Source organism: Fukomys damarensis, unplaced genomic scaffold (assembly GCF_012274545.1).
Source record: "Fukomys damarensis isolate Sample0158 unplaced genomic scaffold, DMR_v1.0_HiC HiC_scaffold_4, whole genome shotgun sequence".
In the NCBI taxonomy this organism is placed as follows: Eukaryota; Metazoa; Chordata; class Mammalia; order Rodentia; family Bathyergidae; genus Fukomys; species Fukomys damarensis.
Window position 1 is genome coordinate 11,808,365 of NW_022900916.1, and position 18,359 is coordinate 11,826,723.

The 18,359-nt window shown below is 39.2% G+C and overlaps 1 non-coding gene across 1 annotated transcript; it reads right to left on the reverse strand.

The window, feature by feature from the left end:
• Positions 1-8,414: 8,414 nt before the first annotated feature.
• Positions 8,415-8,549, reverse strand: LOC117284184. The gene has a single exon (XR_004515284.1). It is a non-coding gene; the product is annotated as a small nucleolar RNA SNORA70 (small nucleolar RNA).
• Between the last annotated feature and the right edge of the window lie 9,810 nt (positions 8,550-18,359).

The window sequence follows — 18,359 nt, forward strand, 5'->3', positions numbered from 1 at the left end:
TTTAAAAATAAATAAAATTTAAAAAATGATCTGGGGATGTAGCTCTATGTAAAGGCACAGGGTTCAATCCCTAGTACAGAAGGAAAATCAGTTTTACAAAAATCCTTTTATGCACATCACCAATTTAGCATTCACAATTATTTGAGACATTTACTATTATTATTATGTTCCTCTTACAAACGCCAAATTCAAAGTTCTTTCTCTTGGGTCCTACAGCTAGAGTGTCAAAAAGGTCTTCCATTTTTAGACTGCTGTTTCTTCTATGACAGGCAGTTTCTCTATTCTGCTAGAATCCCCCATCTCAGCTTGTATTACTTCCCATAATGCCCAGAGTTTTGTCGTCTGACTTAAATCTCAGTGACTGAATTATCTCAAGCCAAGTTGTATCTTATTACACAGTGCTCTCTCATGCTGAAAGGTATTTGCAGCATGTCTGTTCTAATCAGGAGTCAGATACTGGGCTCAACCCCTGGCCTTGCCTGACCTCTCTCTGACCATCCATTTCTCTCCTGCCCCACCTCCCCAATATCTTCTAATAGCCTTCACTGGCTTTCTCCAAACACAGTGAAGTCCTGTGCCTCACCCTCTAGGTTGGCCCTCAGAATCTGGAAGCCTTTACATTTTATTATGACTTTTAGATCTGCTTTTGCTGTTCTTTCCGAGCCTCTCGCTTGGCCAAAGAGCTGTCTTCTCCATATCTCATCCCCTATCCCCTTTCATCCTTCCAACGTCTTTCCATTTCCAGGTGCTGTACCTGACTGACTGCGTAGGATTTCCCACTGTCGGAAGAACTTGCTCATGAAATATGTGGCTTGCTCAGGGCTGTAGGTGGTATGAATTTTTGTCTGGTGTTTCAGCTTGTTTATTTTTGTTATTTCACCAGTTACAATCCATGGTCAAGGTCTCATGAGGTCTTGCTTGTCTTACAAGGGCTGTCTAGTGCGTCTGTCTTTCCAGAACAGCTCAGAAGTTGTGTCAGCCTAGGTCATTTCTGTCAGATGTGCTATGGATGGGGGGCAGGGAGACAGACAGAGACAGAGACACACAGAGAGACAAAGGAAACAAGGAAGGGAGGGAGAGAGGGAGGAAGGGCGCTGTCCACTCTTCAGTATTTCAGTCACCTTCCCACAAGGAGTTCACACAATCTCTTTAGTTCTCTTCCCTAAAAAAGTTCATGGTCCCAAACGTGCTTTTCCTCCCAGACCAGTTGTGTGTTCTCTCTCTGCTAATCCACAGTCTAATTTTAAAATTTTGTGTTTTTCCTTTTTTTTGCCAGTGACGATGGCAGTGGAACTGACTTCATGTAGCCTTCTCTGAGGGCGACGGCAGCTCTTTCGCAGGCTCCCCTCTGCCTCCAGCTGGATGGAGAGCCTGAACTCTGGCCAGGCCCTGCAGACAGGGGCATGTTACAGGGCAGCTTAAGAAATCTTTCCAGAGGCACAGAGAGATCTTGAGAGCCACAGTCCAGTCTCCCCTGGCACCCAAGCTGCCACCTCGGGTTCTAACAGTAAAGTAACACCCAGTCCTGAGCCCAGCACCCCACAGTGGATGTCGTTCTTCATTCCTGTGCTTCTTCAGGATGACCTACTTCAGTTAGGAATTCAGAAGTGATTTTATTACCTTATTTTTTCACTAGAGCAAGTTACCCTTTTCCAGGAAATTCTTGGGCAAACATGTTTTTGGTTTCTGTAATCACAGTTCCAGTTTCAAATATTGCGCCCATATTGACATCTGCCCTGATGCGTTCTGCTCTATCTTTGTGGCTCAGTTTCCCTCTAGGTTTCTTAGGGTGTCTGTGGTTTTTGAGGAACTGACATTCATTCCCAGGGACCCTTCCCCCTAAGAATCTTGGAACTCGGAGGCTAGGTTGTAAATATTTCCATTTTTCTTTACTTTCCTACTAGGTACTCTTTAAATTTCTGCCCTTTGTGATATAGACATACACAAATAGCACAACCAGACACACAGATTTATACATATATGTCTATATACCTTGGTGCTCTTAGCCACATGCATTTGTCATCCTCTGCTTTTTTTCATTGTTTAAGCAGAAATCTAATCCTGGGGTTAATTTCTGAAGTTCAATCTCTCAATTAGTGATTCGGGTTTATTAATAAATCTGATATTTCTAGGGATGGTCATGCACCCCCCACTCCTACCCCACCCCAGCGGTTTCACCCGTTTCAAACCTGCAGCCTAAGCACAGAGTGTCACCGCCTGGCCTCCAGTTACCTGGGAACCTCCACTCTGCCTGCCCCTTTCTGCTTCGAGGTGGCTTGTGGCCCTGACCTTTCTACTGCTCTGCATTTATCTAGTGTTCTGGTCTTTCAGAGGTCTGTCCTTTCTTCTGGGAAGCTACTAGTTTGAACCAAGATGCTCATAAGCAGCGCTAGGATTTATTTCGAATTAGTGGTGATTTGAAGCCAGGAGGTGTTCAGAACATGTCCCAGCCCCTGCTCAGCCACAGGCGATGCCTTCCCTCTTGCACCAGGCAGCTCTTGATGACACCACCTCTTCCTACCATGTCCATTCAAGCTAAGGAGGTTCTGCATGGACATCACTGAAATGCTGTAGTGTGCCTGAATGCTTCTCCTCTCTTGGATCTCAAAATAGCCCTGTGCCAGGGAGTGGAAACCAGAGGTAAGCCAGCCCTCTTTCCTGGATGAGTCCCTGGAGAGTGGGGACTCTACCTGTGGGAGGCGGGAGAGACAGGGAACTAACAGTGCCACTTGATCCAGGGAGCATGGAGACAAGAGCCTGTTCAACAGCTAAAGAGGAACGAGAGTTAAGGGCATGAAAAGGCCCCCGTCTAGCTGGTGTCATGCTGGAAGAACACAGGGAGGTGACAGCATCAGCATCACAAGGGTCCATAGTGGGGATCAGGAGTATCGGGCGGGGGGACAAAGGGAGCCCGGCACTGGTGCTGGTGAAGAGAGAGCATGCTGAATTAGTCCGTGGATGTTTTTGATTAGGAGTACAAACATTTTGCTGTAAAACATTTTTTTTTTTTTTGGTATTGGGGATCGAACTCAGGACCTTGTGCTTTGGAGGCAGGCAGCTGTACCACTGAGATACCCACCCCCCGTCCCAGTAAAACATGTTTTTTAAAAAGCTGAAAAAAAAAGTTGTCAGTGTGGGTTGGGTAGCAATTTCCTGTGAAATGCTGTCTTTTCCTGTTTGGTCACTTTTGAAACACAGCAGAGTAGCTAAGCTGTGTTATGTGTGTACACTTGAGTTATAGTGGACCCTTGACATGCAAACTCAATTTGTTCCTGAGGGCTGGTTGTAACTCAGGTTGGTCAATTGAAGGCTCAGGCTCCTCTCCACTCCTTTTAGTCTCTTCTGTATACAAGCAGATCTTGGTGTCCTTAGAGAGACATTGGTCCAGGATTTCTCAGTTAAGCCCACATAGGATGTCGCAGTGTTCCTTCCAGAACTCTTTAAGGGTTAAATCTGCATCTGAGACCATCAGCAGGCACAGCAGCTGGCATTCAGGTTGTAACTCAATACTGTGGTTGTAAGTTAAAACTAAAAGTCCAGTCATAACCCAAGATGTTTGTATGTCAGGCCAGTCATAACTCAAGGGTCCACTGTATTTGAGGGAGTAATAAATGGGCCCATTATTATTTAGGACACAGAAAGCACCTCTGTTTACTGCCGTGTAGTGCTCATCACGTGAAGGTGACAGGCATCTCACAAACACATTGAAGATTGCTTTCGAAGGCAGAGTCATTTCTTGGGGAGTGCAAATAAGCTGACATAGAATGTTTCGGGGTGATGAGACTGGGGTGAAGATTCTGGGAGTAGGGAAGGGGCTCCCCAGTGACCAAGATAAGATGGCTAAAGGAAGTGTTCTTGGTTTTCTTCCTTTGGCCAAATTAATATGGATAATACGAGTATCTTTAGTTCAGTGTCCTTTGTAGATAAGAATATGACATGTGTCTCTCATTGCTAGTTCAAGATGCCTGTTTACGTATCTTAATAAGCAGTGATATCATCTTCTAGGAAGTTAGCTCAGTTTTAGCTTTAGCTTAGACCTAACTTATTATTATTTTCTATCGATTCTAACACTAAATTACCCATAATGCTAAAAAATGAAGTCAAACCTATTTAGAATAGGAGGTGCAGCAGAAAAGAGTGAGAATTTGGCAGTTAAAGAGACCTGGCTTCAAATCCTTCCTTGACCATTGCTTTACTGTCTGAGCAAGTGATTTTCCAATAGTTAGAAAGGGGAGGCCATTGTCTTTCTTATAGGGCTATTGTCAAAGTAAGAAGGTTAGAAGGTTAAGGTATGAAAGGAGAGACTTAAGCCTTGACTGTATAGATAACAGGGCAGCACTGAGTCTAATATTGATAATGTAGACCCAATTTACACCTGTGCCTCCATGACAACATCCACCAGGACCTGTTGGAAAGATAGTGGAGTCAACTTTTCTAGGACATCGTATTTGCTCTGGGCTTATCTCCACAGGCGTCAGCTCTCCATCCTCACCCTAGTTTATTTTAAAATAATTTTACAAGGCTCTACCTATCTCAACTTTCTACCCCAGCATGCAGGGCCCTTTCTATTTTGGCTCTAACCTGTCTCACAAACTTCTTCAGTCCTTCTCCATGCATATAGGAGGTCCCTAATACACCATATTTAGCATCTCCAAGTCTTCACACACATTATCTCCTTTATCTGTGTTCTGCGACACTGTTAAGATTCCAATCTGTGCTTAAAAGCACTCAGCTGTCCCTGACCATTGATTCATTTCTTCACTCCTTCAACAGACATTAATTGTTTGTCAGGAACTTGGTTGTTCAAGATAAGAAGATGTTGTAAAGCTTTATAGAGTCCCTCAGATAGTTAATCATTTCCTTCCTGTAAGTACCTTGAACATATTTCTATTCCATATTGCGCTTTATTATCACCTGCTTATATTTCTCTCCCCTGTAAGACTAAGTTCTCCAATGGAAAGGCGCAGATCTCAATTTGCTTTCTACTGCTTTGGCAAGGTCCCGTAACATAGTAAGTGCACAAGAAGGTTTGTCAGAACAAATGAACTATGAGCAAAAGGTATATTCGTGTTGCAGCTGTGAACTCCAAGGGAGTCATACACAAGGGAGAAGTACCCCCCAGATGATTGGTATAGACAGTAAATTGAAAGAAAGGGGGATGTGCTTGTGAGTTGGAGTTGAGGAAGATTTCGTGAAGGAGCTGTGGGTCTTGAGGTAGATGTTAAAGAATAGTTACGTTTGGAAAGGTTGACGAGAAAGCAAGGGGAAATGAGTGAGTTGTGTTCAAAGGATAGTAAGAGATCCAAAAATAAAACTAAAGACTTCGTTGGCCCAAAGGCTCAAGCATTAGCGAGATGTTCAGGTGAACCATAGCTCAGTTTGGGCTTAGAAAAGAAAAGAGAGATTCCCTGGCCATTTCTCTAAGGCTTTGCAGCTTTCTGAGTACTTTCTGTTTTCTTCCTTGGGCTTTTCACCCTGTGATGCATGCAGAAAAGGCAGGTATAATTTTTGACAATTTACAAATGAAGAAAGTGAGATGAAAGGAGATAAATGACTTTCTCAAGCGTCTAGCTAGCAAGTGACAGAGCCGGGCCAGGAAGCCAGGTGTTGTGAATCCCTAACTCTCCCTACCACGTGTTTTTCTCTGCTTCCCAATCTCGGTTATTTACAAAACCTGGATGAGGAGCCAAGTTTTGTGAACAACTGTCTCAGTCCACTTAATTCCCTCCACCAAATGTTAATGTGGGGACCTCATGAGGGAAGAGGCCAGAGGACAGAACTCAAGGCCCTTATCCTTGAGTATAGAGCCCCACAAAAAACATGTGAATCTGGGGCTCCATCTTTTTTTGTTTGTTTGTTTTGGATACAGGGCCTCACTACTAATTCATGCTGGCCTGGAACTGGCAGCAATCCTCCTTTCTCAGCCTCCCGAGAACTGGGATTACAGGTATGTGCCACCACACCTGGCTTCCACCTTCTTGAAGTGACCTAGTTTATTCTCCCTTTTGTATCTCAACAGGGTGAAACCCAGGCTGGGGGTGGGGGAGCTTCCATTTTCTCTTTGTCTGGAGAAACAAAGACCTTCCTTGTGGAGAAGACCTAGGATTATGTTATGCTCTAGTCATTCCATTAATTTAAAAATATCCATGCTCATTTTGTGAACTGTATTGTTTCTTCATTAAATTTGAGCTATTTAGTCAATTTTTATACATTTATTTATTTATATGTTATTCATTTATTCAGAGGAAGGAGGCAAAGTATGTATCAACCCATTCCAAACTACTTGTTTCTGAGATCAAATAGATATTCCCTAATTTCTCAGTAGGAATGATCTTTATACGGCCAACATTCACTACACTGTTTGTATGACTGACAAATTTACTTTGGAAAGGAGATTTAGTTATGGTTTAATGCACTGCTTCTCACATGTACATATGAAAAATATTGTAATGTTTTTCTGACAGTTTAAACAATGAACTAGATTGCATCTTGTTAGGGTGAGCACTACAGGGTCATTAGCCCTGGCTGATCTAATACTATTTCTGGCATAGGGCTCTCTCCTGCTGTTTCCTTCCTTTCTTCCCTTTTCACTCTGTCCTGTATTCTTCTATTCTCTTTTCTCCTTTCCCTTCTTCACTTTTCGACTTTCTGGAGTTTCTGGTAGATAAAGCCCTCACATCTAGACTAGGTTGTCTTCCTAAATCCCTTCTAACATAAGATTCTATTTCCTGGAGAAAACTTTTCCTAAATACCTGCTTTGTTTGCAAACTTTCAGAGCAGACGATCTACCTATAAAGTCAGATTTGGGTGGAGAATTAAAGGAATTATCTGAATAATTAAGGTAAAAACACTGCTATCTCTGAAAAGGCCATTTAAGCCTTAGCAATGCACATGACCACTTACTTGGTAACTAAAAGCCTACTCAAATATTTGCTTCACATCGTCAGTGTCCTAGAGATACATTTTTAGCCAGTGAGTGGAGTCATTCAAATATTCATGTTCATGGAATAAACTAGAAAAATATAGCAATAGCTTCTAAAAAGGCTTTGATCAAAAAAAAAACATTTTCAAGAAATAGAAAATCAACTTTAGAAAAATGATTATAAATATGGTTCCTACCTGAAACACACTCAGCAAGAAGCTTCAGCAACCATAGAAAACTTGTGAGATAAAGTAATCCTGTCCTAAGAGGCAGTGTCCATCTTCCTGGGTCTATAGGCTGTGTATGCATCCATATGTATGAGGATGTCTATATATAGGTTATGTAAGGCAGGGGGCAAATTATCTTTCTGTCAGCTTTAATAATTAACTTTCATTAACTTTTACAATAATGGAAAGACTCCAATGTGGTCTTGACCTTTGAGACTCTGACCAGCAGAAGCGATGATGACAACAGCTTCCTCAAGTTCCTTGTGAGATTAAACCACCCATTGCACTTGCATGTGTTTGTATTTCATTGGTTTGCAGAGATTTGTACAACAGATGTAAAAAAAAAAAAATCAGTGCAAAGGTTATCTCCCTGACATTTTCCTTACTGGTCTAGATGGGAGTGAAGAGGTGTTGTTTCTTGACAGGTGATTCCATGGACCTCTTAGCAGCTGTGAGACAGTGAGGTACAAGTTAACTCAGTATTTCATTTTTGCAGAGATTTGTACAACAGATGTAAAAAAAAAAAAATCAGTGCAAAGGTTATCTCCCTGACATTTTCCTTACTGGTCTAGATGGGAGTGAAGAGGTGTTGTTTCTTGACAGGTGATTCCATGGACCTCTTAGCAGCTGTGAGACAGTGAGGTACAAGTTAACTCCAAGTATGATAAAGGTCCTATTAGAAAGGCTTCTTCAACTCCAGGCAGCAGGCCTCTCCTTTTTAATTCTCTTCCCACTGCTGCTCTTGCTACGAGCTATTAACCCTCTATCGCTAAAGTCAGTGGGTATTTCCAATCCTCATTTTACTTAACCTCTTAGTGTTTGACCCTGCTTCTCCTCCTCCTGGAATCTCCTAGGAGGGAGCAGAGATGAGATTTATTGAAGAACTCGTTGTGAAGAGGAGGGCTGCACGGTGGAAGCCTTCAGGATTGCAAGGCCTGCCACTTGTCCAGGGGCCTGCAATTCCGGATGTATTTTACCCTGTAGCCCTCAGGGATGAGGCGCTTCTTGGCCACCAGGTCTTCAAATTTGTCTGCATTGAACTTGGTGAAGGCTTACTTCTTTCAGATGTGGTTCTTCTGGTGGCCAGGGAATTTGAACTTGGCCCGTGTAAGGCCTCTTTCACATGTTCCTTGTTCTGCAGCTTGGTTGGTATGGACACAATGACCTGCCACTATCCTGTGGGGTTTCCTGAAGGCACCCGCATGCCTCTCTGGAGCCTAGATTGAGGATGGCAGGAGATCAGATACACAACCATCCACAGGAAATGGTGTCTCTAAGGTCCCTTAGGGTGGCACATACAAGCACCAGGCTGCATACACTACTGAGAAGGCTGCAGTTCACAGCCACTGCTCTCTGGGCATCCACCATCCAAGGAACCCAGGTGGCTTCACTGACTGCAGAGAAATCACCTGTTTCTAAAATATTAAAAAATGTTTTTACCACACTTCATTTTTCAATTCATACTTCATTGTCGACCCTTCTATTAGTTCCTTCGTTAGCATTTCCTTTCCCCTAGGTTCTGTTCTGGGCTCTGTTCTCTGCTCTCTCTCCTCTTAGCCTAAATAAGAGCCCCATGGTTTATAGTGTCTTTCAGATTTCTAACTCTAGCCCTCAAGAACCATTATTTAAGTAATTGCTCAACGTCATTACTTGGATGCCCAACAGAACCTCAAACTTCACACATCCAAATCTGAGCCCTTTGACTTCTGATTTCAATAACCCCCTTGTAGTATTGTCTCACAGCATCTTGTGCTTTTAAAAAATATATTGTATCATAATTAAGAACACACACACAATTACATAATCGTGTAGTGTTTGGCTTCTTTATTTGGTTGAAAACGCCAGATAGGGAAGGAACTTAACTATCTTCTTTTGCATCCCCAGCACCTAGAATGAATCAACAACAGAGCAACTGATCACAAAACAAAACAATATTACTGGTTGAGGCTGAGAGTAGTGGTATATTCCTGTAATCCCAGCTAGGTGGGAGGTTGAGCCAGGAGGATCACAAGTTCATGGCCAGCCTAGGCAGCTTAATGAAACAGTGTTTCAAAAAATTAAAAAAAAAGGTCTGGGGCCTGGGGATTTAGCTCAGTGGTGCTGGAGTTCAATCCCTAGTACCAAAAAAAAAAAAAAAAAAAAAAAAATGCTGGGGATGTTTGGTCCCACTACAAATATACATACTTGAATTATATTTGGTATAACACAATTCCAAAAGAATTTGGACAGGTCATTAGACTTTGTTAGAAACTAATCTAGCCTATTTTATAAAATCTGATTCACGCACATGCTATGTAATTGAATTAGCTATGGTGTCATTTATCTCATGCTTTTAATCATAACTGCTAACTTTAAATCTATGCTTGGGCCAGAAACTGTGCAAAATATCTTACTGGGTTTATCCCATTTAATCCTCACAATAATCATAAACACAATAGTATTTTTATTTCTAGTGTACAAATGAGTATAGTGAGATTTGTTTTAAGCGTTGGAGTCAGTAAGAACTCAAGCAGCCTAATTTTGTCATTTCTTTAGCTACCAGATAATACTGTTTTTGATTATTTTAACAAGTATTTAACATATTTATTCAGAACTACTGTGATTGATCAAGTTTTGTACCTAGGTTTGATTACTAAAAGAACTGGAAAATACTGAACATAAAAAAGTTTCAGAACCATGGATCAAATTAAAATGTTTAGAACAAATGGGGACTTTTACAATGTTAATGAATGCAAACTGAATAAAGACAAGTCAATAGCATTTTATAAGCTAAAATAATCAAATAGAAAATATAATATAAAGATAACATTAATAATAGGAATAAATCTGGAAATGGATGGAGTAGTGGGATTGAAATGATTAAGATATGTTAAATGCATGTACTAACTTCCCACAATAAACCCCATCATCATGTACTATTAACATGCTCTAATAAAATAAAAAATATATATATATAAGAATACTCTGGAGAAAATTGCAAAGCATTATCAAGTGATAAAAATAAAATGAAAAAATATAAAGCCATACATGTTCATGGACATGAAGGCTCAATATCAAGACTTTTCTTCAAATTAATGTATGATTTAAATGTTATTCCAATAAAAATCTAGATCTCTTTCCATAGAGCTAGATAAACTTGTCCCAAATTTATATGGAGGCACAAAAAGCAAAGCAAAATCAGAACAATTCAAAGAAGAAAAAAATGGGGAGACCTACTCTACCTGGTATAAAGACTTAATAAAAAGCTATATAACTAGGACAGTGCCACTGAGATATTTTCATGAATACAACAGAACAAGAGTCTTAGAAACGTAACCTGTGAAGTGATACAGGATGGAGACCACCTTCAGTGGAGAAAGGATGAACCATTCATTACATGCTGCTGAGACAGCTATCCAGATGAAACAACAGAATTTAAATATCGATTTCACACCAGACTTAGAATTTTTCAAGTTGACTAAAGACCCAAATATAAAAAAGCAAAAATGTTAACTTTTAAAAGGAAAAAAGTCATTGGCATGAAAGTATTTAAGTTGCAAAAATGTGCAGAATATAAAGGAAAACACAGATAAAGCCAGCATCATTAAAATGAAAAACACTGTAACAAAAGTGAAGACTGGACAAGCTGTTTGCCTTAGTTAAATTATTAATTACAAGTATGCTGGCATATGCCTGTAATTTCAGCACTTAGCAGGCTGAGGCAGGAGAATCACTGAATTTGAGGCCAGCCTGGGCTACATAGTCAGTTCAAGACCAGCTTGAACTACATGGTAAGATCCTATTTCAAAAAACAAACAAAACAAACAATCAAAGCAAATTAAGTATTTACAAGTATTAGTATCCAGGAAACAGGAAGAACTACAAATTAATAAGACAAAAGGTTAAGTTTACCGAAAACTTGACCTGCCAATTAACCTAAGTAAAGAAGTTCAATTACACTACTAATCAAGGACAAGTAAATTAAAGCCACAGCAATATACATTTCACATCTGTCAGCAAGATTGTATATGGACTTGGTGGGGCTTGAAGCTTATGCAGTTTGTGAATCTCACTTTAAGGAGAAAGACTACAATTTCAAATGGAAAATTAGCTACAGGGTCTTCAAAAAGGATCATGCAAATGAATGGGTCTTAAGCTTAAATTTCATCTGCCTCATAGTAAATTGCTTCTTCCTATCAGATCAGATGGGATGTTCACTGGTAGAGGGCTTGCTTAGCATGCATCAAGCCCTGGGTTTGGTCTCTAGCACCACAACAAAACGGAAAATGAAAGGAAGTGAGACGCCTGACTGTTGTCACAGAAGATGTGAAGCAATGGAAATTCTTATACTCTTGTGAGTTTAAACTGGAGAAATCACTTCCCAGAGCAATTAGATACTTTCTTGTCAAGCTTAAGACATACATCTTCTAGCCCCTAGTGGTGGTACATGCCTGTTATCTCAGCACAGGCAGTGGAGGCAATGGGACCATGAGTTGGAGGATGTAACAGAAGCCTTTCTTAAAAAAAAAGAAAGAAAAAAATCTTCTAAGACCTAGGAAATCCCACTCTTAAATATATATATCCTTAAGAAGCATTGCACGTGTTCAAAATGTTTATAGCAGTAAAAGCAAAATTTAAAAGTCAGTAAATAAATAGGAAATATCCTAAATGTCCCATTAATAGTACAGTTAGATTTTAAAGAAATTCTACTTTGTTCATAAAATTGAATTCCCTACAGTGACACAAATTAGTATATAAGAGCTGCACATGACATGACTCATCTTATAAATGCAAATCAAGTGAAAAACAAGTCATTTAAGAATAAATGCAATATATTCTGTTAATAGAAAGTTTAAAAATATGCAGAGGCAGGATTGCTGAGTCACACCATAGTTCTATTTTTAGTTTTTTAAGATTTCCATAATGGGTGTACCAAGTTCCATAATTTCTGTGCCAATTTCCATCAATTCCATTTCGGGATACATATCTAAAGGAAGTGAAATCAGTATGTAAAAGAGTTATCTGCACTCCCACAGTCATTGCAGCGTTAATTGCAATAGTCAAGGTATGGGAGCCCAATGTCCCTTAACAGATGAATACATGAAAAAGGTGTTACATATACACAGTGAATACTGTTCATTTATCAGGAATAAATAAATCTCGCCATTTGCAGCAACATGCATGAAGCCTGAGGACATTGTGTTAAGTAAGCCAAGCCACATAGACAGATATTATATGGATGGCACTTCTATGTGGAATATTAAAAAGAATACTAAAAAATATTAAAAATTGAACTTATGAAAATAGAGGAGAGTTGTGGTTGCCAGGGGATTGGGAAAATGGGGAGATGTTGGTCAGAGTACAAATTTCCAGTGATAATATGAATAAGTTCTGGACAGCTAATGAATCCAGTGAATACTACCGTTTATATACTTAAGATCTGTGAAGAGAGTAGATCCTAAGATTTCTCACCGTACATACAAGATAGCAATTTGAGGTGATAGATATGTTTGTTCATTTCATGACAATAGTCATTTCATAATGTGAACATATATCAAGTCAGCATATTGTATACTTTAAATGTATACATTTTTATTTATTAAAAAAGAGACCTAAGTTAGGAATTTCTATTTTTATCCCAATAAATGTAAACAAAGAAAAGCAACAATGTTTATGATACATAGCAAATGTATAAAAGTAAACAATAAAATGGAAAAACGAAATTAAGGATGGTTATCTCTGTGAAGAAAGAAAGTTTTCTGGGAAGAATACAAAGCAAGCTTAGATTGTGTCTGTAAAGTTTTATTTCTCTTTCTTACTACAAATTTTTAAAAATTTTTGAGGCATGTGTCTCAGTCACTTTCTCATGGCTGAGACACAACATCTGACATCCACAGCTCTTAAAGGAGGAGGAGAGGTTTACTTCGGCTCATATTTCAGTCTCAGTCCATAGTTGACTGGCTCCCAGACAGGATGGTATGGCACAGGGGTATGGCAGAGGAAGAGCGGCTCATCTCATGGTGTCCAGGAAGCAGAGAGCCAAGGGAAGAGCAGGAAAGGGAGATAAACTCACTGTCATTCCCACAGTGACTCACCTCTTCGGAACTCCTAAAAGCAAGTCTGCTCTGAACCCCTATAATCCCATCACTCTCCATAAGCCCCAACTATGAACACATAAGGTTCTTGGGGGACAGCTAGATATAAACCATAATAGGATGTAATAATTTCCCAGGACTGTCTGGGAAAAAAAAGTCCAGTAGAAATTTATTCTCTCACAATTCTGGAGGCCAGATATTAAAAATTGAGGTATCAACACAGCCACGTTCCCATGAAACACTGGGTAGAACCATCCTTGCTTCTCCTACCATCTGGTAGTGGCTGTTCATCCTTGCAATCCCTGGTCTTGCTAGCTGTTTCCCTCCACTCGTGTGTTCACATGATATTTTCACTTATATCTGTCTTTCCCCTTTTTATAAAGATATTAGTCATTTATGGTGAAGCATACATTCTATTCTAGCACGACCTCAATCATCGTACCTAATTGCATATGTAATGACCCTATTCAAATAAGGCTCTACCTGAATGAACTACTGGGAGTTATGTTTTCAGTGGTTTTTTGGGAGGACACAAGTGACTCAATAACAAGTTACAACTTAAACACATGGAAATATACAAATCTTAAATGGATGTTTTGATGAGTTTTGACAAATACTCATACCCATATTTATTATCTTTTTACTGATTAGATAACAAATTATCACATAGTTTGTGACTTAAAACAGCACAAATTTGTTACCTTATACTTCTCCAGGTCAGAAGGCTGACATGGCTCTTAATGGCCTAAAATCAAGGTGTCAACACGGCTGTGGTCCTTTCTGGAGGAAAATCTATTTCCTTGTCTTTCCTGCTTTCTAGAGACCACCCACCTTCCTTGGCTTTGGCCCCTTCTTCCACCTTCAGAGTCAGCAAGGTCAAATCTATCTGTCTGTCCTTCCTTCTAGGGATGGTCTCTTTCTTTGACCACAGTGAAAAGAGAGTCTTTGTTTTTAAGGGCTTGTGTGATTAGATTGGATTCATTCAGAAGATCTCTCCATTGCAAGGTTCTTAACCTTAATCACATTTCCTACATTGAGACATAGACATCTTTGGAAGCCATTATTCTGCCTACTACCTGTAATGTTCACCCAATCAGAGTCAAGTTTTCCCTCTCCGCGGGAGATGTCTTTATACCTTTTCTCTGTTAATCCTAGCCAACTCCTAGAGGCAATCTCTGTTCTGATTTCTATCATTTTAGATTAGTTTGATTAGAACTTCATATAAATGGGGCATACAGTATGTTCCTTTTTGTGTCTGACTTCTTGCTCATAGCTTAATATGTTTATAGTTTGTCTACTTTGTTACATGAGTCAGTTGCCTTTTCTTTCTTATTGTTGGCTAGTATTTCATTGTATGATTATATACATAACCATATTTGTTGACAGTTCTCTTGTTGAACATTTGGATTTTTTCAAATTTGAGGCAAGTTATTTGTAGACATATATTGTAATTTCTCTTGGGTGCTGAGAGAATTGGTAGGCCATGGGATAAAAATATGTTTAACTTTAGGTGAAACTGCCAAACAGTTTTGAAAAATGATATTACCAATTTAAATTCCCATCACAGAGGTAAGAAAATTCCAAATGCTCTTCATCTTTGTCACCACTTGGTATTATCAGTTTTCAATTTTAGCCACTATGGTAGGCATTTGTTTTATTTCTTTAAAAAAAAGAATTAAAAGAAACCAAAGAAAATGCAATAGAATAATGTATATTTCTTCAAATTTTAGCCTAAGTGTCATGAGACTAAAACTTCAGCGGTATATGTCAACAAATTATTTTGAATGCAATTATGTGATTACAACTTGGAAACACATTTAACTAGCAATTTAACAGTTAAACTTTAATGTGACAAATTTGATTTAGCCTCATATCCTAGAAAACAAATCTTTCTGTCCTGTCAAATTTTAGACTTTTTCTCACACAATTCCTCAAATCCAATAGTTCTTTTGGTTTCTTATAATTTTGCTACTTCCTGAAGATGAGCTGTGTTTTATTTATTTATTTTTTATCCTACATAACTAGCACAATATTGGTCATATAGCCACTGTTCAATCAGTCTGTTGAGTCAATAAACAAGAAAATACACATTAATTTAATGCAGGAATATGTAAGACTAGAATTATCAGTCTTTCTCTTTCACTAGAAAACCACAATTTCAGATTTGTTCTGTAATCCCAGCACTCTAGGAGACTGAGGCATAAGGATCACAAGTTTGAGCCCTGCCTGGGCAAGTTAGCGACTCAGTGAGACTCTCTCTCAAAAATAAAAAAATTTTTTTTAAAAAAAGGGCAGAGGGGCTGTGGATGTAGCTCAGCGTGAAGGCCTAGGTTCAATGTCCAGTGCTAGGTGGAAAGGAAGGTAACAGAAATACCTATCTGGGTACTGTGGGGATCTGCAGTTAGCATTCAGAAATCTACTAAAATTTCACAAAGTGTGTGTGTGTGCACGCGCACACGTGTGTGTGTGTGTGTGTGATTTTCCTGGGAGATGGTCTGTAGTTTTCATCAGATTCTCAATGGAAAAGAAATATGAAAAGTTATAGAGCAGAATCAGCAGATCTAATATGGTGGCTGTATTGATCAGTTATGACAATTTTTGAAAGCACAAAAATCAGTGGAGAAATGTAAATAACTTGACTTTTCTGCTCAGTTTGACTAATCAATGTTTGAATGACTAGATCAAAATGAATCCCCTGGAATAATACAGGTGCAACCCCTGACATCATTGACAAAATGGGCAGAAGTGAAACCAGGAGGTAAATCTCTTGGTCATGAAAGACAAAAATTGAACCTCACCTCTCCTAGACTTACAGTTATGCTTTGACTTCAAATCATACTGATTTATTCAATGGGCCCCACACTGCCTTTTCAAGGCCAACAGTGCCCATATATGGTGTTATTTTCTGTTTCTTCATGATGATTGGAAATGAGACAACATTTATATATTCTTCATAAAGTCTGACCCCAAAGGAGTCCAATCATCTAAGAAAATAATGACCTAGTTTAACATAGCTCTATTAATCCCCCTTACTATTCAGAGAAGGCCAAAGATGCCAGATGGTAATAAAAATACAGAAAAGAATAAAACCAACCACTAATCATCGATCAGAAACAAGTTAAACTTTTTAGCGCCTGTTATTTTGGTTAAATCTGAAACTTGAGACTACAAAGGGGAAAGAAGAAGCCTGTCTTCTACTGGAAGAGTTTGAAGTAGAGTCTGGAATGGAGTTTTCCTCTTCAGGTGCCTGCTGGGTAGGCATGGTGGAGACCAGGAGTGCGGTGTGCAGCTGGGGCTTTTGCAGGAAGTACACTTTGTACTAGCTGAACAGAGTCACTGGAGGCTCATGACCTCTGTTTCTGCATAGGTCACACATCCTTTATTGCTTCTTATTTCAATTCATTTTATTGTGTGTAGCACTGGTTAAACTCATAGCAATACTGGAATGAAGCATTAAATTTTATATGTTTAAATACAACATTGGAACCTTTGTCCTCATCATGTCAGACCTCCCATGGTGACAGTCTTGATTTCAGAGGTGGGACTCACTGTAAAATCGAGGGTGTGGCACGAGGTGGCTGCATTCCTCATTCCACTTCACTGCTCTTTTGGAAATGAGCCATCCTCATCTTTGGACAAATACAAAGATCTGGCTGGGTTTCCCACCAGCCGTAGAGTAAATGTTTCTAACATAGATGAGTCCTAATATGTGGGTAGTAATAAAACTGAATTCATCCATTTTCATTTCTCTGCCAAATCAAATGCCTCTTTTGTGGCTATTTTCCTAGTTCTCCATGCAACCCATGGACACTTCTTCTTTTACTTTCTGTCAACTTAACTTTTCTTCAATTTTCCTGGCTCTTATCAGTGTCCTTCTGCATCACCTCTGTTTCCCCAAACCTTGGTTTCTCTGCACTTCTAACTGTATGCTCAGTCTTACAGAACTGTAGGCACTTACATTCATGATTCCAAAATGAGCAGCTGTACTCTTCCCCACTCCTACAAATGCAAGTCCTTTTATATTTGGCCACCTACAAGAGTGTTCCTTCTAAGTGACTCTGCAGCTCTGCAAACACAGAGTGTCTACATTTTTATGAAATAATTTAAACAACATAGTGACATTTTTCATCTTTCAGTTTGGCAAAATGGAAAGATTTGGTTTTGTGATTACAAGTGTTTATTACTGTATGCTATGAATTCAGCAATATTTACCAGCATTTGTTTGTTTATTGAGACAGGATCTTGCTATGGAATCTAGACTGGCCTTGAGCCATTTATGTACCCCAAGCTGGGCCTCAAACTCTTGATCTTCTTACCTCAGCTTCCTGAGTGCCAGGATTACATATAGGCATGTGTCACTACATCCATCTTTGTCAACATTTAAAAGATAGTTATTATTTATATTATTTGACCTGACACTTCCATTTCTAAGAATTTATCTTAGAGATATATGTTTGTAAATATGTAAAAGCATTCCATTCATCAACTTGTTTCATAGTTGTAATCAGGAACAGTGACAAAAAGAAGTCCTACTAAAGATAGCCAAAATATCATTTCAATGTGCATCCATTTAGCTATAAATGTCTCTAATTTCTTGTTCTTTATGGCTGAATAGTACGCTGTTTTAAAAAAAAACACCACATTTTCTTTATCCAGTCTCCCAGTGATGGGCAATTGGGCTGCTTCCAAGTTTTAGCTATTACAAATTGTGCTGCTATGAACATGGGTGCACATATATCACTGTGATATGATTCTTTTGATTCTTTGGGGAAGATATCCAGTAGAGGGATAGCTGGGTCCAATAAGACTTCTAATCCTAGTTGTTTGCTGTGTTTCCATATTGATTTCCACAGTGATTGCACCAGTCTGCACTCCCATCAGCAATGAAGAAGGATTCCTTTCTCCCCCAAAATCATGCCAACATTTGTTATTGGTTGATTTCTTGATAGCAGCCATTCTTTTGGGGATGAGGTGGAATCTCAGTGTTGTTTTCATCTGCATCTCTCAAGTGACTGGTGATGTTGAACATTTTTCCATGTGTCTATTCACTATTTCTACTTCTTTGTTAGATGCCCATTTTGGGATTGGGTCTTTAAATTTGGGGGGTCTGATTTTTTAAAGTTCTTTATATATTCT